The 23,766-nt window shown below is 49.1% G+C and overlaps 1 long non-coding RNA gene across 7 annotated transcripts; it reads left to right on the forward strand.

Moving 5' to 3' along the window:
• Positions 1 to 3,115: 3,115 nt before the first annotated feature.
• On the forward strand, positions 3,116 to 22,736 carry LOC120762640 (uncharacterized). Of its 7 annotated transcripts, none has more exons than XR_009208489.1 (6): positions 3,116 to 3,422; positions 6,296 to 6,470; positions 12,341 to 12,472; positions 16,341 to 16,482; positions 21,207 to 21,352; positions 22,717 to 22,736. It is a non-coding gene; the product is annotated as an uncharacterized LOC120762640 (long non-coding RNA). The 7 variants fall into 7 exon arrangements; XR_005703939.2 differs by having other exon boundaries at positions 6,296 to 6,416; positions 22,717 to 22,735; XR_009208484.1 differs by lacking the exon at positions 3,116 to 3,422 and adding an exon at positions 3,483 to 3,567 and having other exon boundaries at positions 6,296 to 6,416; positions 22,717 to 22,735.
• Positions 22,737 to 23,766: the final 1,030 nt, after the last annotated feature.

Here is a 23,766-nt window from a genome sequence, read left to right on the forward strand (position 1 = left end):
TTCCCAGGCCTGAGCGCCCTTTCCATGAGGAAATTCCTGCTGCTGTCCAAGCGGAGCCTCGCCTGGCACAGCCTGAGGCCGTTCCCTCTCCTCCTGTCCGCGTGCCCTGGGATGAGATCCCAAATCCCCCCCGGCTGTCCCCTCCTGTCAGGGAGTTGTGCAGAGCCAGGAATTCCCCCTGAGCCTCCTTTTCTCCAGGCTGAGCCCCTTCCCAGCTCCCTCAGGAGTCTCCAGCCCCTTCCCCAGCTCCCTCAGGATGCTCCAGCCCCTTCCCCAGCTCCGCTCCCTTCCCTGGACACGCTTCAGCCCCAAAATGTCCTCCGTGGACTGCGGAGTCCGAACGGGACACAAGGGACTGAGGGACAATCGCCGCTCCTGCCGGCCACGCTGCTCCTGATCCCGGCTGGGGACAGATACTGGGCTCCTGATCCCGATTCCCATATGCCAATCCCAATTCTGACCGCTATTCCGTCCCGGCCTCGATCCCGACCCCATCCCGATCCAGGTCCTGGTTCGGACCCGCGGAAGTCGTTGCTGTCGGTGGCGAAGCGGAACGCGCTCCGCAGCCAGGCGCGGATACCCCGCGGCGGGGGCGCCTCCTCCTCCCGCCGCCGCCATTGCTGCCGCCTCCCCGCGCCGCGCGATGACGTCATTCCACCAGGTGCTGTCACGGGCGCGGTGTGACGAGCCAGGGCAAGGCGGGGAGTGTGCACTCCGGGGAGTGCGCACTCCGGGGAGTGTCCACTCCGGGGAGTGCGCACTCCGGGGAGTGCGCACTCCGGGGAGTGCCCACTCCGGGGAGTGCGCACTCCGGGGAGTGCCCACTCCGGGGAGTGCGCACTCCGGGGAGTGCGCACTCCGGGGAGTGCGCACTCCGGGGAGTGCCCACTCCGGGGAGTGCGCACTCCGGGGAGTGCGCACTCCGGGGAGTGCGCACTCCCCGGAGTGGGCACTCCGGGGAGTGCGCACTCCCGGGAGTGTCCACTCCGGGGAGTGCGCACTCCGGGGAGTGCCCACTCCGGGGAGTGCCCACTCCGGGGAGTGCCCACTCCGGGGAGTGCCCACTCCGGGGAGTGCCCACTCTGGGGGGAGACAGTACTCGGGGGGAGAGAGTACTCGGGGGGGAGAGAGCACTCGGGGTAGAGAGCATTCAGGGGAGTGGGCACTCAGGGGACACCTCCTGATGGTGGCTTTTTCTCCTTTGGGCTCTGGTTGGGCTCTGATATGTCAGTTCTTGGCTGTGTCATGCCATTTTTGGGCTCTAAAATGTCATTTTTGGGCACTGACATGCCATTTTTGGGCTCTCACAGGTCACTGTTTGTCTCTGATGTGCCATTTTTGCCTGTGCCTGCCGTGTCATTTTTTTGGCCCTGCCATGTCAGTTTGGGCACTTACATGGCTCAGGGATTTTAAATGACTTTCAAGGAATTCTATAAGGCTTTTATGGGATTGTAAAAGGCTCAGGAATTCTTAAGTGGCTTTTCTTTTAAGGAATTCTGAATTACTTCTATGGAATTCTGAATGGCTTTCAAGGAATACTGATGGGCTCAGAAGTTCTGAATGGCCTTCAAGGAATTCTAGATGGCTCGGGGGTTTTAAACTACTTTTAAAGAATTCCGAATGGCTTTTAAGGATTTCTAAGCGGCCGAGGAATTCTTAAGTGGCTTTTGAGGAATTCTAAATGACTTTTAAGGAATCCTGAATGGCTCAGGAAGCATTTTCCAGCTGGAAAGAGTCATGGAAAAGGCCCCAAGTGCCAGGAGCAGTCAGGGCACTGCTGTCACAGCTGTTGCAGGAGAGGGGCACAAATGTAATTAACAGGTACAGTCCTAATTGGGAGGTCTTACAGCCACCTGTCCCCTTCTGCTCCAGCCTTTCCTGGGAAGAAGAATCCCTGGGAAGAGTAGGGAGGAATTCTTCCTCTTTTCCAGCTTTGCTGTTGCTGGGAGCGTTTTTTTTTAATGCTCTTCAGCGCAGCAGAGAGAATAAAATACGGAGTATTTGTGGGCTGGGGTTCACCTGCTAGAACCGCTGCAGCCCAGGATATCTTTGGCTCAATATTCGTGGTGTTTTCTCCAGAAGGAACAGCTCAGAGGTGAGAGATGTTTGTGTGATGAGGGGAAGGGAGAATTTGGATCCCACAGAAGTTCTGGAGGAATGCAGAAATGTTTATTCCTGTGGCCATCCCCGTGCTGGGAAAAAACAAAGAGTTCACCCTGTTGTGCTGGTTTTTCTTTTTGGGGATCCTAATAATCTTTGCCTTGGTGGTTGTGGGTTTTTTTGGTGTTTTTTTTTTTTTTTTTTTTTTTTTTGTTTGTGTGTTTGTTTGTTTTTGGTTTTGGTTTTGGTTTTTGTTTTTGGCAGGCAAACGGTGAAAATCTTCTCCCAAACCTCTTGTTCTGAGTGAAGCTAAAAAGCAGTTGCTGAGAATGCTGAGAATAATGAGAATGAAATCTTTAGCCTTTAGAAAAGCAGGCTCATTTAATTCTAATTGATTGTAGTTCTGATGTGTCAGGTTGATGAATTTGTATAGTTTAAAACATCATTTACCATATAAACAAACAGAAAATTTTAAAAATCAATACAAAAATAGGAAAGTATAATTAATAAAAATAGCAGTATAAAATAAGAAAAATAATATCAGCAATATAAATAAATACAATCTCTATTATGACATGCTGTGTGTATTATGATATCTATAATATACATAGGTACAGATATAAAACAGAAACGATAATGGTAAATATAAATATAATAAAGACTAAAATTTAAAATATAGCCTAGCATGAAGGCTTTTTTGGTTTGAACGTGGCGAGTGGCAGGGTTGTGGTAGTTGCGCTTGGGGGTTTTTTGGGGCATTTCTTTTGGAGGATTTTTGGGCGGGTATTTTTGGGCCCGTTCTTTTTTGCCTCCGTTCCGTGCGTGTCCCCGAGTCCGGGCTGTGAGCTCGGGGCATTCTGCGGTTGGTCGTTTTCCCGTTTCCCCATTGGTCCGTTTTGGATCCTTGCTCCGATTGGTCGTTTTGAAATTCATTCACCCCATTGGTCCGAGAGTCAAAGCCCGCCACCTCGTTCGCTGTGAAAAGGGAGTGTGGGAGGTCAGTCGAGTGGGGGTTCCAGGGCGTGCAGCAGTGTGCGGCACCTGAAGAGACCTCGCCGTGGAGAAGCAGCAGCGCCGAGCCGATGGAGCGGCCGTGTCTGCAGGCGCACGGAGAGCCTCGTGGCTGAGTTGCCCCTGCAACTCTCTTAAAAGAGCGATCACTGAGGGTGTTGTTGAGCCTTCGGAGCATAGGGCGCCTTTTTGAAGGCGACCGGCTCCCGGATGGTCTCAGCTCCCGAAGAGGCTCCGCGGCCGGGCTGGAGCAGGCAGCGGGCGCGGGCCGAAGGTCCAGAGCTTTGTGTGAGGCAGCAGCAGCATCGCGGGTGAGTGATCGTGGGTTCGTGGGGAGGGCGTGTTTTCGTTTCGTTATTCCGGAGGAGGTCCGTGCGTGTCCCGGCAGCCGCGTGCGTTCCGGGGACAGAGGCCGGGCAGCGGCGGGGCTCCCCGGTCGTGCAGGCGCAGGGCGAGGTCGGGTGGGTTTCCGCGCGCTGGGAAGAGGGCGGGGGGGGTGTTTTTCCAGTTGCCATTTTAGCGCTAAAGCGCGGCGCCGCGGCGGTGAATGTGCGGCAGGAGCTACGGGTTGCCCCGGCCGCATGGCGCACGGGCGGGGAAGGTTGGGGGGGGGGGGCGGGTCTGGCGCCGGCAGTGAGGATGCCTTTGGGGACTGGCGGCGCGGCGGTGCGGCGGCTCGTGTTGGCGTGGTGTTGGCGAGAAGGAAGCGAGGTAGGCCGGCGCCGTGGGTACGTGGTGCCCATGGCTCTTTTCGGGCGGGTTTCCCGGCGCTGGGAAGGGTGGTGGGGGGTGGTTTTCTCTTTGCCGCGGTGCGTAGGAAGAGCGGCAAGCCGGCGCTGAATGCTCAGTATGTACGCATGGTGCTCATGGCTCGTCGGTTCCCCGGCGCTGTGTGGAGGAGGGAGGCGGGGCGGCTCTGCCCCCGGGAGTCGCGGTCCCTTTGCGGGGGGCAGGGGAGCCGGGGCCGGCCGGGCAGCGCCCGTGTGTTCGGTGGCGTGGTGTCCCCGGGACTGAAAGGGCAGGGCGGAGCGAGTCGTGACCGAGGGTGGAAAGTGCTCGGCTCCCCCGTCCCTCCTGTCTGGTGGAGGAGCGGCGTTCGGAATTTTTCGAAAGAGGCGCCGTTTCGGCAAGGTTGTTTTGTCCGATTTGCCGCCGTGTAAGTGCCTGTCGCTTGAGGTATGTGGAGAGGTTTTTCTTTATTCATCAGCGGCTTTGATGGTGGTGACTTCGTGGCGTTTGTTTTTGGTGGGTTTGAGGTGGCGCGATGTCGTTGATGTGTTCGGATTTTGTGATCTTTGGAATTGTATCCTTGTTTCTCGTAGGCTAGGGGTTTCTTTGTTCGTTTTGTTGGATTGCAGTGTGTATATTCTGGTTGTGGAATGTTTTGGGAGCTTTAGGATTTCACGGGGAGCAGTCTGGCTGTGTGGTGAAGGCTGGGGTGCTTGTTCGCTGCCTTTTTTTTTTTTTTTTTTTATTTTTTTTTAATTTTTAAAAATTTTTTTTTTTTTTTTTTGCCGAGCGGTTTTCAGGTGGTTTTGAAGAAACGTGTGGCTTTGTTTTGTTTGTCGATGTTGTGTGCTAAGGGATCGGGTTTATTTCTTTCTTAATCCTGCGTTCCTTAGGTTCCAGGTCGATGTTTTCTGTTTTGAATTGAGTTTTGGTGTTGAATTTATTAATGCGTGTGTGTGTATATATATATATATATATTTTTTTTTTTTTTTGCTCTGAGATTTCTTTAGACCCTATTCCCTTGTGTGTTGGCTGTTGCACCCTGTTGTCTTTCAGATGTAGGGGTAGGCAGGTTTTTCCCAGGGCGGGCTGCAGGAAAGCAAGCCGTGCGCTTGGCTTTAGTGGTATTTTCTTGCCGAGGCTTGATTTTATTGTGCTTGGTGTGAGGGATGGAGCAGTGGGGTTTTTTTTGTGCCTTGTCAGGCTCGTTTTTCGCTCCCTGGGGCTTTTGACGCAGCCAGTTTTGATTTCTGTGGACTTGAGGAAAGAGTTTGTGGTCAGAGATGAAAGCTGTGTCGTGTCCCTTTGTCCTGGAGTGCTTATCGGGTCGGGGCGGTGCCGGAGCGGTCCCCGGTGGGCGCCCAGCCCCGGTCGGTTGGAAGGCAGTCTTTTGTCTGTTTTGTGTTGCAAATGAGGGCGTTGCTGTTGGCGGCGCCGGGTTGAGCGTTGCCAATTTGTGTCTTTGCCTGCCTTTGGTTTTTGAATTGAGTTTTATTTTTTGGAAGGTTTACTTGAGAAGCAGGAAGGATTTGAACCTTGTTTGATGGGGGATGTGAAGAAGACTTTTTTCCAAAAGAGCATCAAGAGCCCAAACTTGTCGTTTTTAGTCCCTTTTATTGTTTGAGCCTAGTCTTTTTGTCATTTATTAGGGGAAGAGTATTTTTTAGCGTTGTGGATTTTAAGGCTCACTTAGCAGAGTTTTTTTGTGGGTTTTCAAGTGTTTTCAAAAGAAGCGCTTGGATAAGCTTGCTTTTGTGACTTTGTTAGGAGGAGTTTTTTAAGCCGCTTATGGGTGATGGGTTTTAGACTGTAGCATCCCGAGGTGTTCGTTTTTAAAGGTGCATCACTTTAAAGGAAGGTATTTTTTACTTTAAGGTCCAGAGATGTCTTTTTCGTTTTTTACCGTCGCAGGGGGCTTCTCCTCTTTCTCTCTGTTTCAGCATTTTATAGGCTATGACTTGGTTTCTCATCAACCTTTTTGCTTCAATTTCCACACCCATGAAAACCATTCTTTTTTAAAATGCCTCTCTTTGTTATGATTGAAAGGCATGATGTAAACGTAGAGTTTATTTTCATGGCTTAAGTAAGCATAGAACCACTCATTTTTTAACGCTCCGTTTTAATCTGTTTTTTTACTTTTGGTCCTGATTCGATGCTGTTGGTTTTTGTTTCGTCTGTCTTTTTTTACTTTTTTAGAGAAGGGTTAAGCTCTGGAAGCCTGCTGTTGCTAAGAGAGAGTTCCATTTGCTCGGAGTTTGTTTGGTGGTGTTTTTTTTTTTTTTTTTTTTTTTTTTTTTTTTTTTTTTGTGGTTTGTGGTGTTTGATGTTTAAGGCTAAGGCTGCACTGGTGAGGGAGGAGGAAGTCAGAGAACTATTAGAGATGGGAGGGTGTATGTATTTGTCAGGGTGGTGTGCATGATTTGTCTATGACAGCCTTGTTTGTGTTTCCTTTCAGGAGGTGAAGCTGGATGTCGACGTTGGAGGTGACGTGTGCCCGGTGAGCCGTGAGCGCTAGCCAGAAGCCGTTGCTGTCGCTGAAGTCTGACTCGGTGGTGCCAGTCTAAGCCTCCAGGACGGTGCGTTTTAAGCAATCTCCTGCCAAGATGCCGAACTTGTCTCAGCAGCCGATGGTTTGCGTTTTAAATTTCATCTGTCAGAAATGTGTTTCCTGGTGCACGAGGTCTTAGAGATGAAGAGCGGCCCTTTCTGGTGGGCCAATAAAGTCTGCTTCCCCTGCCCCCCTTAGTAGGGGGCATTTGGGCGTTCCAGTTGGATGTGGTAGTGAGGCGTCTGCCCGCTTTTGCCAGCCCTGTAAGCCTGCTTCCCTTCCCTTTCTGCAGCATGCGTGTGGCCCGGTGTTAGGAGTTGTGCATGCTTTGAAAAGGAGAGCTTGATGTTGCCTAAGTGATAGACCTTGGTGAAAAACGGTGTGTTTGTGCAATAAGTAAGTCTCAGCAAGTTGCTGGCCAGTTCCCTGTAGATTTTCCTCTTGAAATGTGTTCCTCCATCTGCCAAGAGCACAAAGGACACCCGTCGGTTCTTCCCGCCCCGGGTTTTTGCAAGCTGAAGGGGACCCGTCCTTTTCCGTGTTCTATGCAGCCCAGGTCCCCGGCCCTATCCCACACTCGCATCACGTAAGCAGGTTTGAAAGGTGAGGCAGCTTTCCCGCCAAGAGTTTTTCAGTGGCCTCCGTCCACGGGAGTTGAAATGATGCCAAAGCCCCCTGGTGCCTCCCTATCCCCCCTGGCCAGAGGTGCCAGGCCAGGAACAGCTTGTGTCTGTGGAGCACAAGTGCTCCAGTCAGTCCTGTCCCAAGCAGACCTACAGCAGAAGAGATGAAAGGGGGAAGAATGAAGGTAGGAAAGGCTGTGTACTTTGCACGAGAGTGCCTGGTGTCTCCCCCCTCCAAAAGCACCAGGGCCCAGCATCACTGTGATGTGTAAAAGAATGTGTGAAGGCAAAAGCTCCCCCACGCCACGCCACCCCAGGTAGGAAAAGGCTTTGGCATTGTGAGACCCACTGTGAGTGTCCCAGAACAGGTGCCTTGCAGCTGCAGCAGAGGTTGTGCCGTCCACATGTCCCACGTTCCGGACACCTCCATAGTCCCACATGCTACAGCTCCCAGGCATCCACGAACACGTTGTCCCTGCAGCGAAACAGGCTAGAGAAGCTGCACACCCCCGATCAGGAGAGCTTCCCAGGGAGCCCCTCAGGCAGCCGCTCCTTGCAGCCCCTTTTCAAATCAGCTTTGGGCTCACAAGCGGCAGGGTCCCCGAGGCCCTACAGATGTCGGCCGACGTGTCAATAATTTTCCTTTGGAAGCGAACGCTGGTATTGGATTTGTGTTTGGTTTTGTGAGATGTGGGATTTGTGGCGGGGAGACGGTGTGGGCAAAAAAGGAGGGTGCGCATGTGTGCGGGGGTGTTGAAGGAAGGGGAGTATTTGTAAAGCGTCTGTGTATTTCCCAAGACTTGCGGGGGGTTTGGATTTAGGCCGGGCTTGTCCACTAAGCCCTAGGCACAGCACAGCAGGCCAGCTCATGAACATCCCAGTCAAGGGATGTTTGAAATCGTTGCAGAGAAAGTCAAGGTCTTCACGATGGCAAAGGCAGAATTGCAAATGAAGGGAAATGATGTTTGGGGAATTTTTGGAGTTGTGAACCTGAGGCCCGTGTCCTTTTGGAGGTGGCCTCCCCATTTCAGCCTCGGGCACATGCAGGGGAAGCGGGGTTCTTGTGGCTAGCAAGGGAAGGCTGGTGGCCCAGTGTGTCAGGTGTAGGCAAGGAGCTGTCCCTGGCATGAGCAGCAGGTCCGCCGTGCCCCTGCCCTCCCAGCTGCCTGGTGTGAGGCCTCAGCACGACCATGAGGTGTCAGAGCCCGGGTCCAGAGCAGAGGCAGGTGAGAAGCGTGTGGGTGATGAAGGGGTGGCCGGTGCCAGGGCCGCTCCCTTTGGCGTGGGGCTGCCGGAGGAGAGGGGCTTTTTGGGTGTCCACGGCACGTGTCACAGAATAGCTGTGAGACGATATCCAGTGTTCTGGGGGGGCCCCTGGATGCACTTGCACGCCTAGCACGGCTTCAAGGAGGTGCTAAGCCGCAAACCTTTGTGCCAGGTAGCAGCAGCAGCAAGGGTGGGTTTTTGGGAGTGTTTTCCTTTGCATTTTTGTGTCATTCCTCCCTCCCCAATGGCCCTGGAAAGAAAAAATGAGGTTTTGAGGATCCAAGTGGCTTGACTGGAGAGAAGGAAGACCTCTTGTGTTATTGTCTGTATAAAAAGATGTCAAGCTGTCTTTTGTCGTCGTTTGAGAGCTTTGGTTTATTTTTTTGTTGTTCTCAGGGAGTAAATAGAAGGGGAGCGTACGTACCTTTGCCACGGGATGGGTTTCAGGTGGGGCTCATGCCCGTTGTTGCCGCTTCCTTTCCTTGGAGGGCTGAAATTGCAGGAAAGGCCAGCTTGTCCAGCATGGGAAAGGTTTCTATTCCCTAGGATCTTGTTTGGTGGTGTATGTTGTGTTTTGATGTTGTTTCTTGTGTCCAATTTTTTTTTTTTTCTAAAGTGAGGATCACTTGATGGGTGGGTGTGTTTGTATTGGAGGTGGAGTGGATTTCAGTCTTATTTTGAATAGGCGTCTGGCAGGTGTTGTTGTGATTTTGTTTTTGTTTCTTGGATGTGAGCATTGAGATGGGGTAGGGCCCCAGTGTGGCTGTCTGGTGGAAGCTAGGGTGTTTTGTTAGATGCAGTGTGTTGTGGGTGTTTGTGGTTTTTTTTTTTTTTTTTTTTAATTGTTTTTTTGTTTTTGTTTTGTTGAGGGGTGTTAGGGTGGTTTTGAAATGATGTTGTGTGGATGGTGTGTGATAAGGGATATGGCTTATTCATTTATTTGTTTATTTCATGTTGCATTTCTTATGTTTCCTGTTGATCCGGTTGGTTTTGAGTTGAGTTTTGGTGGTGTTAACTTTCTGGTTTTTTGGTGGGGTGTTCTGTTTTTAGAGGATGTGTTTTCTAAGGTTTACTGTGCTGCAGGGGGCTGTCACTTGAGGTGTAGGAGAGGTGTTTATGGATCGTTTTTCTTGTGGTGAGCATGTAGCATTTGTGTTAGTGGGTTTGAGGTAGCGTGATGTTTATCGTGTGATAGGGGTTACTTTCTTTGGCTTGTTGGATTGCAGTGTCTATTTTATCCTTGTGGAGAATTTGGTGGCTAGCTGTTTGTTTCTAGCGGGGCCAGCGTTGCTGGCCGGTGGAGGCTTGCGTGTCGTGTTAGATGGCTTTTTTCTAAATGTCTAAATTTTTCCCTTGAGTGGTTTGAAGGTGGTTTTAAATGTTTAGTGAGATGGGATTTATTTCTTTCATGTCGTGTTTCTCGTGTTCCACGTGAATGATGTGGGTTTTGTGGTTGTTTTGGTGTTGGATTTTTTTTTTGGTGGCGTATTCTGTTTTTAAGGAGGTGGGTTTTGTGGTTGTTTTGGTGTTGGATTTTTTTTTTGGTGGCGTATTCTGTTTTTAAGGGCCGTATTTTCTAAGGTTTACTGCTGTGGCACGGTCTACGTGTTGATGTCTAGGAGAGGTGGTTCTTTATTCGGTGATCCCTTTTATTGTGCTGAGTCTGTCGCGTTTGTTTTATTGGGTTTGAGGTTGTGTCCTTGTCATTTATTTGGCCGTGTTTTCTAATATTTAGAATAGTATTCTTGTTTGTGATAGGAGATGGGTTTATTTCTTTGTTTTGTTGGATTGCAGTGTGTATTTTATTGGCATGGATGCTTTAGGAGCTCTTTTTTAGGGCTGCATGGGGGAGGCTATCCCCGTTGGCCGCTGGAGTGTGATGTTTTTTAAATGGGAAGTTTTCTCTTTTTTGTGTTCTTTAGTAAGGGTGTTGCTTTATTTTGTTTGCAAGCAGCGTGTGAGAAAGGATAGGGTTTATTTGCGTACGTCCCGTTGCCTTTCTTAAGTTCCATGTCGGTCAGGTCGGTTTTGAGTTTTTTGTTGAATTTTTTTTGGTGGTGTCAGGTGTTTGTCAAGGCTGTTTTCTGAGGTTTATGACAGTGTAAAGGGCCGTCGCTTAAAGCGTAAGAGGTTTTTATTCACGGAGCGGTCCCTTTTATTCAGTTTGGTACGTTGTGTTGTGTTTTCTTGTGTTTGAGGTGGTGTGATGTCATTCATTTGTTGTCGTTGTGTCTCTTTATTTTGATTGTAAGTGGTATGTGAGAAGGGATAAAATTTATTTATTGATTTACTTCATTGTTGTGTTTCTTAGTTTGCATGTCGATCAGGTTGTTACTGAATTGAGTTTTGCTGGTGAGATTTTTTTAATTATATATAAAATTTTTTTTTGGTGGTGTGTTCTGTTTCAAAGAATGTTTTCTAAGGTTTAGCAAGGTGCAACGGGCTGTTGCGTGAGGTGCATGAGAGTTTTTGTTGTTTTATTTTTTTTATTCTGGTGAGCACGTGGTGTTTGAGGTAGGATGCGTTTCATTTTTTCAGGTTTTGTCCTATTTGTCCTTGGATTGTTGTCTACGATACGCTAGGGTTTTCTTTGTTTGGTTTGTTGGACGGCAGTATGTCTTTCATCGTTGTGCATCCTTGGGAGGTGTTTCTGTTTGAATTGGGGCCAGTGTGGGTGGCTGCTGGAGGTTTCCCCTTTTTTTTTGTTTCAGGTTTTTTCATGTTTTCTATGTATTTTCTATGGAGCGGTTTGGAGGTGGTTTTTAATCCTTGTGTTGCCTATCTTTGTAAGGGGTGCGTGAGAAGGGATAAAGTTTATTTTTTTCTTTCTTTTGTGTTTGTTTGTCTGTTGATGAGGTTGGTTTTGAATGGAGTATTGGTGTCGGTGTGTTGTGTTTTTCAAGGCTACGTTTTTGAAGGTTTTGTCATGCCGCCCACTCCTGCGGAGCGGCAGTCACAGCTTACCACCCTTGTCCTTTCAGCAGAGGCGTCCCAGTCTGCGGGGCTTCTGAGGCCTGGCGCCGAGGGTGGCGGGTGCAGACGTGGCGACGCCTCTTTCCGCGGTCCGCCACGCTTGGACAGGTGCAGGGCACTTGAGCAGGAGCGGTGGTTCTTTGCAGTGCCTCGAGTAGGACCCCACGTTGTGGCTGGAGATGCTGAAGAGCAAGGTGCCAATGTAGCACGTGTGGCAGCTGAGGTTGCTGTGGAAGAGATTTGAGAAGAGACAGTACAGTGGTTAGCTGTGGTTTGAAAGAGACATCCCTTGCTTCTCCCCCCCCTAATAGGCTGGCTAATATAAGGGTAAGGAACTACAAGCCTTTGTTGCAAGGGAGATCCTTCCATCTGTCCCCTGGGTGTAGCCCTTGTCCTTGCCGAAGCCAGGGGCAAGAGCCGTACGCACGGCCCCTTACTTTCTAGAAGCCCCTTGCAAAGGTGTTTCTTGATTTCTCCCTTCCTCCTGTGCCCCTGGCTGTAACTCTGGGGATGTCAGGGGCTAGGCAGGTAGTGTCTTTTTCCTAGAGCTATCCTAAGTCCTTGTAGAATTTTTCTCGTGCCACGAGTACCTGTACCTCTGTGTATGGCTTGTATGATCCCCTAGCTTGGCTTATTTGTTGCAGAACTACTTTGATCCGTCATGTGTTTGGTGCCGAAAGGTCTGGCCATGCCTCTCCACCCTGTGGCCCGACATGCTAGGACCAGAAGGTGTTTTAACTTTGTCACTGGCGGCCTTTTGGTACAATGCACCCGGCACGTCCAGAAGGCCCGTGTAGGCCAAGGCCTGCCTCTAGTTCCCTGGCCAGTGTTGTCCCTGTGTTCCTGGTTTTAGCAGCTGTCTAAGCCTGTTCCATAGTTTGCTTTGGCAGGGTGAAGAGAGCCAGAGCAGCAGGCATTTGGAGGGAGGCTTGTGGGTGTCGTGGGGAGCTCCAGCGAGTCCCTGGATGGGGTTGTTTTAGGAAGTGTAAGGCCAGAGCTTTTTGCATCTACAGCTTACCATCCTTTTTAAAGCAAAGACCGTTGTTTTTCCTGTGTCTAACCCCACTTTTTTTTTCATTGTGTGCAAAAGAGAGTTTGTCTGCCTGTGATGCCATTCCTTGAAGGAAGGGGAGAATGTTTGAGCTTCTGGGCCACCGTGCATCTTTTGGAGCTTGTCAGCCCATCGGTTTCCTACGGCTTCCTCCTCCGAGTCTCCTGATGGGTATGTGTCTTTTTATTTCCCATATGTCACGGCTCGCCTTTTTGCTAAGATCCATCAGCACGTCCAGTAGGTGAGAGATGCAGAGTTATGGAATGCCTGGATCACCCCATCTGCCTCCTTTGAGTCAGTAAAAAAAAAAATTCTCTGTCTGATTGTGGTGTCCTAGACAGGCTGTGAGGAGTGCCTCTCCTTGTGGCCTCTGAGTTGAGCAGGTGGAGGGTCCCCTTCCCCCTTCTCCCCGCCTTCCTTTTGTTGCATTTCATTTATGATACAGGATGCTGTCCATTGTTTCCCTTGTAGCAGCTTTGCAGGGCCATCCATGCCCAGCTTTTGTCCCTCAGGCCCTGGCATGTGTGCTGCCTCTTTTGCAGCCCAGGTGTGGAGATGTAGCTGAATGCAGTCCTGGGTTCCTTCCTCCCTCCCTGCCCCCCTTCCTCTTCAGGGCTGTTTGAGCAGGAGTATGGTTTCAAGCCTGTGGCCATTTTAAAACTGAAATGCTCCTGTTCCATGAAGCAGGAATCATTGTGTAAGAACTGAGTGCAGATCAGGCACTGAGTTTTGCAGAGGCTGGGGCCAAGCCCTGGCCTGCGGGTGTAAGGCTTTGGAAAAACAAGCACCAGGCCTGTTTTGCCCCCCCCACCAATGGTCTTTTGGTAAAATTCCTTTGCAATGACCCTGATTAACATGTGCATGGAGTTGAAATTAGTTTTCTGTGTTTAGAAGGGGTAAGTGTGGGGCATTCCTGCATTTCTCCTTTCCTTTTTTAAAGCTTTGCTGCCTCCTGCTGTCCCTACCACGACATGACCGCTGTCTGGTCTTCAAAAAATATTCAGTCCAAGGTGTCTAGTGTCTAGTACCCCACCCACCCAGCCCAAACAAGTGCTGCAACTCCTTTCTTGCCTTGGGTCACGGCACTTGTCAACTCCCCTGTATTCCTTCCAGTTGTATTTAGTGAACCCCCCAATCCAAAAATGTGCCAAGGACGCGACCTTTTTTTTCCCCCAAGCCATGTGCCTTTTCCTTCTAGTGTAAGTCCTGAACATGGTTTTAACTTGTTATGAATCTGTATTTTACCTCCCAGTAGCAAGCTGGTCCTCCCTTTGTATTTTTTTCCCCTGTCCTTGAGCTGTGTTTGGTTGGTTTCTGAAAGTTCCTTGATGGGTGTGTGTATCCCGAGCGGTCATTTGTTTGGAGGAAGTGTGTGTGGGTCTTGCAGCGTGTGAAGCTGACAGCTGACTAGGGGGGTGGTCATGGCCCTCTGAGTCTGGTCCTTTGTGTTGAGCCCTTTATCTGGAGTTCCCACTGTGGTGTGAGTTGTTTGCAAGACCTTGGAGGGCCTTTTGAGTGTAGGTGTATGTGAAACATGTCGAGATTTAATTCAAAGCTACCGTCCGGGCTTCCTGAGGTGCACGTTTTTGTACGTATGTAAGGGTGAGGTTTGAGTCAGAGAGCCTCTTAAGAGCTACTCTTTTTTTTTTACAATTGCCTCTGGATGATGTGTCCCTGCCTGTGCTTGGCCTCCATTCCCAGTGGTGTATGGGGTTTGTGAGAAGGGGAGTCCCTCCATCATTTGCTATGGTAAAGCCGGTATGTCAGACCTCTTCTGTTAGAATTTGATTGTTCATAGGGCTAGGGGGTATACCCTGAAGCCCATTCCTTCCTCTTTTTGTCATTCCTTTCTTTCCTCCATCCATTTGAGTCTTTTTATTCATCCTCTCCCCCTGAACTTTGGGTGTGCCAGGGCGTATGTCACTGCCACAGCATCCCTAAAGTTTTTATGCTAAGATGCTGTTTTGTGATGCCACGGGGGGCATGGTCTGAACCTGTTTTTTATAAACCTGTACTGGGGGGTGATGTGTTGTCATCTTATTTTTACCACTTGTGCTGTTCCTTTTGTTGTAGGGAAAGTTTGTAGCCCACGGGTGCAGCGATCCACTCTCATAAGTAGGTCGTGGTACCTCTGCAGTGGAGGAATTTCTGTGCAATCCACTCTTTTGTTTTGAAAAGGCCTTGACGTGTGCTCTCAGTCTCCCTCCTGGTGTGTGGTTTTTCTCATTGCTTTTTGGTTTAGTTCTTGGGCTCTGAAGCCTCTATGCCGAAGTGGTTTTGCAAGACTGTTGTTACGGGTTACTCTGCTTGGGTTTTTCCTTACAGAAAAGTTACCAACCGTATGTTTATGATGGCCAGGCAGTATACAGCCTCTTTCCATCCTACGCACTGTGACATTCACAGGTCGTATCAAAGCCTTGTATTTACAGACCTGTTGAACACCCCAGATCCCAATGCATCTTCCTCCCCGTCAGCTCCCATTCCTCCCTTTGTATGCTCCTTGCCAAAAAGGCTCTGGAGCATGTGTAGTTTGTGTCCTAAAATGAGCGCTGGGTCTATGTTGAGGAGGTGTCCCTCAAAATGAGGAAGATGAATCTTCCTGATCCTGACCTTTCTACCTTTTCAATGCATTTGTGACCCATGTTAGAGCTTAGAGTTTTGTGTATTGAATGGGTCCTTTGAGCAGGAAGTCTGCAGCTATGTTGTGTGCTCTTGAGCCCATTTTGGTTTTTGTGACAGGCCTAGCTCCATCAACATAAAGCTGACAAGCAAGGAGTTAGTGAATCTGGGGTCTTAGTTGTGGCTTGTGTTGCTTGTTGTGTGCACCAAGCTTCCCTCTGTCTTTCAGCTATTTCAGGCACTCTTTCTGTTCATTTTCCTAAAGAAGCCCACTTTTTCCATTTTAATGTCTCCCTCTAAGGATTTTTCCTTTCTTGTAGTTGGCCTTTTTTTTTCCTTTGGCCAGACAGTCACATAGGTACATTGCGTCGGGCCTCCTGGTCTGTGCCTCCCCTTTTAGGGGGGATGCTGGCCTGAGGCCGGGCTGGATTCTCTCTGCTCTCGCGTGGGTGGGTAAGGAGAGGTGGCTGCTTTGCAGTACTTACTTTCTCACCCTGCTCCAAAGAACTTGAGATTTTTTTGCTTGGCCCCTGTTAACAGCTCTGGATACTATTTACGCTGAGCTGCCCTGTTTGACATGGAGGGGCAGGCCAAAGAGGCCGTGATGATTTTGTTTTTGTGAGTTTTGACTGCTTGGCTGGTGTGACGTGTGCTATTTCTGCATGACTTTTTTTTTCCTTAAGTGTTGGTTTGAACCTCTATTGCTGCTAGCTACTGTGAGAGAGGAAAAAACCTTTAGGCAGCAGCTTTCCCATGTTGTCGGTCTTATGAAGGTTTTCCACCTTAGTCTTTCTCTGAGACAGAAAAGGGAAGGCTGAACATGCAGAAGAAACACCACGGAGTCAGGAGAGTATTAATAAAGACAGGATTTGTTCAGGAGTGGGTTGTTCCATTCTTATTTGTTTCTCCAAATGCCCTATTTGCACGATTCCTTTAATTCAAGGGCAAGATGTGCATTTGGGGATAGGTTTGGTTTACATTTCTGGGTGCCTTTGAGGGAGGCTATTTGTGATTGAGTACATCCTATTTCTATTCTGAGATGCTTGAACAGAGATGCAGAGGAGCAACCCTCTGTGCCCGTGAGGAAGTGAAAAAAATCTCTGTTCCTTGAGAGGAACAACCCTTTATTTTGCAGCTCTTCCTGTTTACAAGGTGAGCCTCTTGTATGCCTGTCTATGACTCCTGATTGACAAGGTGCTTGGGAAACTTCTCAGGAGAGGGTGACCCAAGGCAGTTTCCGTGGGTGGCTGTTTTTGTGACCTTTCAATAAATCCACCCAGGAACGGTTCAAAGTGATGTTTTAAGATGTGTGAGTCTAAGAGAAAGTCTCGTTCTCCAGAATGGATCTGAGACTACTGTCCAAGAGTGAAATGGACTGAACAGAACCACCTAACTTCTGTCTCTCTCTTTTGTTTTCTAGGAAAGTAAACCGAGTATGCAAGAGGAGCCAAGTGTGTTTTGAGAGTTTCCTTCTGTTTTGTTTCCCAAGCTTTTTTCCCCATTCCTTTAGGAGGTGTTAATAAAGTTATTCTTTTTCCACATGGACCTTCCCTTGTTTCACGGTAAGTACTCAGACTTTCCTTTATTTCCTATAGAACCACTGCATTCACTGTTGTTTGTATCCTGTTATTGAAATGAAGTGTTCCCACTGTGTCGTGCCATGCCTAGCTATCGTCTTAGCAAATGATCCCGTAACCCTCAGGTGGCCCAGCGACTGAAGTGGTGTATTTCTGTTGCTCTTTTTCCCAGGTAGGTCCTTGTTGCAACCTTTTCCTTGCCTCTGGGGATCCCCATTCCCTTTGCTTTCCTTGCTGTCCTCCTTTCTGTCTGCTCCTGCTCCTTCTCTCTTGCTTCTTTTGCTTTTGGCCATGCGTTCCTTTCCCGAGACACGTTTCTCGTCTTCCCTGAGGTTTGGGCTGCCGATGGGGCAGCACCATCTGCTCCTCTGTTCCCCTTTCTTTGCAAGGTGTCTCCTTTTGGATGCCACCCTGTAGGCACTAGTGCCATCTGTTGGGGTGTCGTCAGGGATTTTACTAGCATCTCGATTCCTTCCTTGTGTGTGAAAGCTTTTCCTTTTGCATTTAGGTCCCCCCTTTTCTCCCCCATTTTTCCAAAGTTGTGTCCTATCCCCAAGGCATCCCATAAACCTATGTGTATTGTACCTTGCTCTTGTTCCAAAATCCCAATAGGTCTACATTGATCCCAATCCATCTAATGCCCTCTTAAGTGCATAGCCCTTATCCCATTGGGTGGACCCACTGGAGGGTCCTTTTTCTAAGTCTTTCAAGTCTTGGGTTTTCACGTCTTCCAGTCTAGCATCTCCCGGTCTTCTTTTTCCTTCCCCTACTTTAGAGGATCCCTCTGTGAATAACCCTGCTGTATGGCACAGGGATACCTTGTAGGTCTTCCCTCATTCCTTGTTTGTCTATGATTCTAAGGAGTCTTTCCATCCCTTTGGGATGGGCTCCCGACAGGGATCGTGCAGGCTTGAAGCTCTTGCACGTTGTCCACTCTAGATCGGTACCATTTGCTAGTACCCCCTACTATTTTAAGATCCCAGTCCCTTAAGCATTCTTGAGCCTTTTGCCTTCCCGTGGCCTTGCGGTGATGAGGTGTGTGTGCAGTCCTTTCTCTTACAAGTGTCACCCTTTGTACCTGGTCTAGGAGTGCTGTGGCCAGTGTCTCAGAGACGTGTTGTCCATCCCATTTGGACTGCCTCTAAAAGCTTTCACAGTTGAGTAGCCGGCTGCCTGTGTCCTCCCCATTCTTGAGTTCATGCCCCCTAGGCCATTGCCCCTTCTGAATTAATTACTCAACCCTGTTGTTGACATGTAGCAGGTTGAGCACTTGGGCTGAGGATTGTTTGCCTTTTCACTCTTTTCCTTGTTTTTCACCCTCAAGTGTGCCTCCTGTGGGTTCAGGGAAGGCTCCTTTTTCTATAGGAATTAAAAACCGTGACTCTTTCTCTAGTCATCCTTCAGCCAACTAAATAAGCCTAGCTGTTTTCTCTCTTTTAGTTGTTGGAGCTGGGATGGGGAGTTTGCCTGACATTTGGTCAGGACTTCTTTTGTTCTCCCCTTCCCCAGTGAGGTTTCTAAGAGAGGTCCCTTTTTTCCCCTCATGGCAACTTGTTTTCAGATGCTTTAATTCCTTCTTCTCTTCCAAGAAATGGAGATGGATGCGGAATTCTTTCCCCTCCTGCTCCTTCCCTGATCTTAAAGGGTTCTCCACATCTTGCAGGATTTGTGCACTCCTTTTAGGGGTGAATCCTTCTAAGCATTCCTCCCAAGCTTGTGTGAATTCATTCGGAGGCTCTGTAAAGCCTTGAGAATGGGGTGTCCCTCTTCCCTGCTGTTTGCTCTGCTTTTTGGGGCCCTCCCTGCCAAAGGCAGACCCATCTCTGCTGTCCTTAAAAAGCATCTCTGGATGTTGTTGTGTCCCTGCCTGTGCTTGGACTGCATTCCCAGTGCTGCGTATGGGGTTTGCAGGAAGGGGAGTCCTACCATTCTTTGCTATAGCGAAGCTCCTATGCTGGACCCGTGTCAGACTTTGATTGTCCATAGGGTTGGGGGGCAGCCCCTGAAGGCCATTCCTTCCTCTATTTGTCCTTCCTTCCTTTCTTTCCTCCATTTGAGTCTTTTTTTTCATCCTCTCCTGTCCCCCTGAAGTTTGGGTGTGCCACGGTGTACGTCACTGGTGGGGATCCCTAAAGCTTTCGTGCTTACATGCCATAGTTGTGTGGTGCCATGGGGGTCGACGATCTGAATCTGCATTATTTACTACTCTGTACCGGGGGGGTGACGTGTTGTCATCCTACTCTTATTACTACTTGTGCTGTCTTTTTTATAGTAGGGAAAGTTTGTAGGCCATGGGTGAAGCCATCCAGTCTAACTAGTAGGTGTCAGCACCTTTGTGCCAGAGGCATTTGTGTGAAAGGCATTCTTTTTCTTTGAAAAGGCCTCCATGCTCTCGGTCTCCCTCTTGGTGTGGGGTTTTTCTCATTGCTTTTTGGTTTAGTTTTTGGGCTATAAAGCCTCCATCCCTAACTGGTTTTGCAAGACTGTTCTTATGGGTTAGTGTCCTTTAGTTTTTCCTTATAGAAAGTTGCCGAGTGTACGTTTATGATGGCCAGGCAGTACACAGCCTCTCCCTCCTATGCACTGTGACATTCCCAGGTCCTTTCAAAGCCTTGTATTTACAGACCTGTTGAATACCCCAGATCCAGATCCATCTTGGTACCCTGTCCCCGCCTATTCCTCCCTTTGTACGCTCCTTGCCAAAAGGCTCTGAAGCATGTGTGGTTTGTTTCCTAAAATGAGTGCTGGGTCTATGTTGAGGAGGTGTCCCCAAACTGAGGAAGATGAATCTTCCTGATCCTGACCTTTCTACCTGTTCAATGCATTTTTGACCCATGTCAGCATTTAAGAGTTTTGTGTGTGGAATGGATTCTTTGAGCAGGAAGTCTGCAGCTATGTTGTGTGCTCTTGAGCCCATGTTGGTTTTCCTTACAAGCATAGCTCCATCAACATAAAGCTGACAAGCAAGGAGTTAGTGAATCTGGGCTATCTTGTCTTAGTTGTGGCTTGTGTTGAGTGTGTAGCAAGCTTCCCTATGTCTTTCAGCTATTTCAGTGACTTATTCTGTTCAGTTTCCTAAAAAACCCCAATGGTTGAAATGTAAATGTCTCCCTCTAAGACTTTTTCCTTTCTTGTAGGTGGTGTCTTTTTTTCTCTTTGCCCAGAGAGAAACATAGGTACTTTGAGCTGGGCCTGCTGGTCTCCCCCTGCATCTGTAGGGGGGATGGTGGCCTGAGGCTGGGCTGTATTCTATTTGCTCTGGGGTGGGGGTGTAAGGAGAGGTGGCTGGCTTTGCAGCACCTATTTTGTCACCCTGCTCCAAAGACCTTGAGAGATTTTTTTTGCTTTGCCTTTGCTAAGAGCTCTGGCTACTATTTAGGCTGAGCTTGTGTGATGGCCTTGGAGGGGTGGGCCAAAGAGGCCTCGATGATCTTGTTTTTGTGAGTTTTGAGTGCTTGATTGGTGTGATGTGTGATGTTTCTGCATGACATTTTTCTTGTTGCCTTGAACCTCTAATTCTGTGAGCTAGCGTGGGAAGCCTTTAGTCAGCTTTCCCATGTTCTTGGTCCCACGAAATCTTTCCACTTTAGTCTTTCTCAGAGAGAAAAGGACAGAGTGACTATCCAGGAAATGCACCATGGAGTCCAATGACTATTTCTAAGGACAGAGGATTTGTTAAAGAGTGGGTTGTTGCATTCTTATTTGAGCATCTCCAAATGCCCTATTTCCTTCAAGTCAGTGGCAAGATGTGGATTTGGGGACAGGACGGTTTGTAGTTGCATGTGCCTTTGAGTTGAGGGTATATGTGGTTGACCATGTGTTATTTGTCCTATGAGATGCTTGAGCAGAGATCCAGAGGAGAACCCCTCTGTGCCCATGAGGAAGCGAGAGAGATGTCTCTTCTCTCTGCCACCCAGCGGGCTGGTGATTGTCTGGGTAAGGTAAGGCACGGCAAGGCCGTGTTGCAAGGGAGATGACTGCACGTCTTCCCTGAGGTGTAGCTGTTGTGTTCGCTCAAGGCAGTGGCAAGAGCTGTTGGCAGTGCCTGTTTTTAGAACCCGGTTCTAAAGGTGTGTGTGTTTATTTCTGCATTCCTCCTGTGCCCCTGGGTGGAAATGTGGGGATGCCAGGGGGTGATAGGCAGGTGGTGTCTTGTTCCTAGAGCTGTCCTAAGTCCTTGAAGGATTTTTCTGTGCCATGAGTACCTGTATGTCTGTGTATGGCTTCTGTGATGCCCTAGCTTGGCCTTATTTGTTGCAGAACTACTTTGATTCCTCCTCCCTTTGGTGCTGAAAGGGCTGGCCATGCCTTTGGCCACCCTGTAGCCTGACATGCTAGCATCAGAAGGTGTTTTAACTTTGTCACCGGCGGCCTTTCGGTATACTGCCCACAGCACGTCCAGAAGGCACGTGCAGGCCAAGGCCTCCCTCTAGTTCCCTGGCAAGTGTTGTTGTCCCCGTGGCCTTGGTTTTAGCAGCTGTGTCACCCCCTTCCAATAGTTTTCTTTGGCAGGGTGAAAAGAGGCAGAGCAGCAGGCGTTTGTAGGGAGACTTGTGGGTGTTGTGGGGAGCCCCAGCGAGTCCCTGGATGGGGTTGTTTTTTAAAGGGTAAGGCGAGAGCTTTTTGCAGGCACTGCTTACCATGTCTTTGAAACCAAAGCCTGTGTTTTTCCTGTGCCTAACCCCACTCTTTTTTTTCATTGTGTCAAGTTCTTCAGTTGAAAAAGAGAGTTTGCCTGCCCGTGATGCCGTTCCTTGAAGGAAGGGGAAAATGTTAGAGCCGTCTGGCCACCGTGCATCTGTTGGAGCTTTTCAGCCCGTCGGTTTCCTACGGCCTCCTGCGAGTCCCCTGTTGGGTAGGTGTCTTTTTATTTGTCATGTATTGTGGCTGCCCTTTTTGCTGAGATCAGCCCCTCTACTAGGTGAGGTGAGAGCTGAAGTTTTGCTGAAGTGCCTTGTTTACCCTGCAGGTTCATTCTACCTCCTTGTTCCCCCTGTTCCCTGAATACCTGCATCAGCCTATCTGCCTCCTCTGAGTCATTAATAAATGCAAATTTCTCTGTGTCATTGTGGTGTCCTGGACAGGCTGTCAGGTGTGCCTCTCCTTGTGGTCTCTGAGCTGAGTAGTTGGAGGGTCCCCCCTCCCAGCTGTCCTCCCCTTTCTCTTGTGACCTTCCATTCCCCACACAGGATGCTGTCCATTGCACCTCTGAAGATGCATGCATGCACCGCTCTTTGTCCCTCAGGCCCTGGCGTACGTGTTGCCTCTTTTCCAGCCCAGGTGTAGAGATGTCGCTTAATGCGGTCCTGGGTTTCTCCCTGCCTTGCCCCCCTTCTTCAGGGTACTCTGCAGTGGTTGAATCCTCTGTGCATTTTAAGGCTGTAATTCTAAATGCTGCTGTTCTATGTTTGTTTTGTAAGAACTGAGTGCTGGTCAGGCACTGAGTTTTGTCGATCCTGGCGCCAAGCCCTGGCCAGTGGGTCTAAGGCATTGGAAAAAGCGCCACCAGGCCCTGTTTGTTCCCTTCCTGCTGTTGTAATAAAATTCCTTTGCAGTGACTCTGTTAAACATGTGCACGGACTTGAAATTTCTTTTCTGTGTCTAGAAGAGCTATACGTGGGGCATTCCCTCATTTGTCCTTCCCCTTTTCAAAGGTTTGCTGACTTCTCCTGTTTGTACCGTGACATGACTCGTGTGTTGTTTTAAAAGGACACGTGAAGGCGTGGCCAACATTGAAAAATATTCAATCCCTGCCTGTCTCTTAGGCCAGGCACCCCAGCAAAGTGCTGGAAGTGCTTTCTTGCCTTGGGTCACGGCCCTTGTCAAGTCCCTTGCATTCCTTCCACCTGTAGGCAGTGAAGCCCCTGATCCAAAAATGTGCTTGGCCTTTCTTTTTACCTACTGTGCTTTTTCCTTGTTGTTGAACTACTCTAATGCGGTTCTAACTTCCTATGAATTTCTATTTTACCTCAGAGCAGCAAATGGGTGCTCCCTTTCTGTTTCTTTTCCGTGTCCTTGAGGTGCGTTTGGTTGCTTTCTGAAAGTTCCTCGAAGGGTGTGTGTGTATCCCGAGTGGTCATTTGGTTGGAGGACGTGTGTGTGGGTGTTGCAGCGTGTGAGCCTTAAAGGTGACTTGGGGGTGTTTGTGGCCCTCTGTCTCTGGTCCTGTGTGTGCAGCCCTTTTCCTGGAGTCCCCACTGTGGTGTGAGTTGTTCACAGGACCTTGGAGGGATTTTTGAATGTGGGTGTTCCTGGGGTAATCTGTGAAGACTGAATTGCAAGCCCGTCTCCCGTTTTGCTGACGTGCGTATGCCTATCTGAGGGTGGTGTTTGAGTCAGAGAGCCTGTTAGGATGTGCTCCCGTTTTGTGCATTGTCTATGCGTGTTGTTGCGTCTCTGCCTGTGCTTGGACTGCATTCCCAGTGCTGTATGGGGTTTGCAGGAAGGGGAGTCCTTCTATCCTTTCCTATGTTGAAGCCCCTATGTCAGACCTGTGTCAGACTTTGATTGTCCATAGGGTTGGGGGGCAGACCCTGAAGGCCATTTGTTCCTCTATTTGTCCTTCCTTCCTTTCTTTCATCCATTTGAGTCTTTTTAGTCATCCTCTGCCTGTCCCCCTGAACTTTGGGTGTGTCACGGTGTATGTCACTGCCAGGGGATCCCTAAAGCTTTTGTGTTAAGATGCTGTATTTGTCCGGTGCCACGGGGGCCACGAATCGGAATCTGTCTTTTTTACGAACCTTTACTGGGGAGCGGTGTATCGCCATCTTATTGTTACTACTTGTGGTGTACGTTTATAGTAGGGAAACTTTCTAGCCCATGGGTGAAGTGATCCAGTCTAACAAGTAGGTGGTAGTACTTTTGTGCCAGAGGCATTTGTGTGAAATGCAGTCTTTTTCTTTGAAAAGGCCTCTATGCTCTCGGTCTCCCTCTTGGTGTGGGGTTTTTCTCTTTGCTTTTTGGTTTAGTTTTTGGGCTATAAAGCCTCCATCCCTAACTGGTTTTGCAAGACTGTTGTTAGGGGTTACTCTAACAACCTTATGTTTTTCCTTACTGAAAAGTTAGCAAGCGTACGTTTATGATGGCCAGGCAGGCAGTACACAGACTATTCCCATCCTATGCACATTGACATTCACGGGTCCTTTTCAAGCCTTGTATTTACAGACCTGCTGCATACCCCAGATCAATGCATCTTCCTCCCCTGTCCCTTCCATTATTCATTTTGTATGTTCATTGGAAAAAAAGGCTCTGAAGCATGTGTACTTTGTT

This window comes from Hirundo rustica, chromosome 23, assembly GCF_015227805.2.
Source record: "Hirundo rustica isolate bHirRus1 chromosome 23, bHirRus1.pri.v3, whole genome shotgun sequence".
Lineage (NCBI taxonomy): Eukaryota > Metazoa > Chordata > Aves > Passeriformes > Hirundinidae > Hirundo > Hirundo rustica.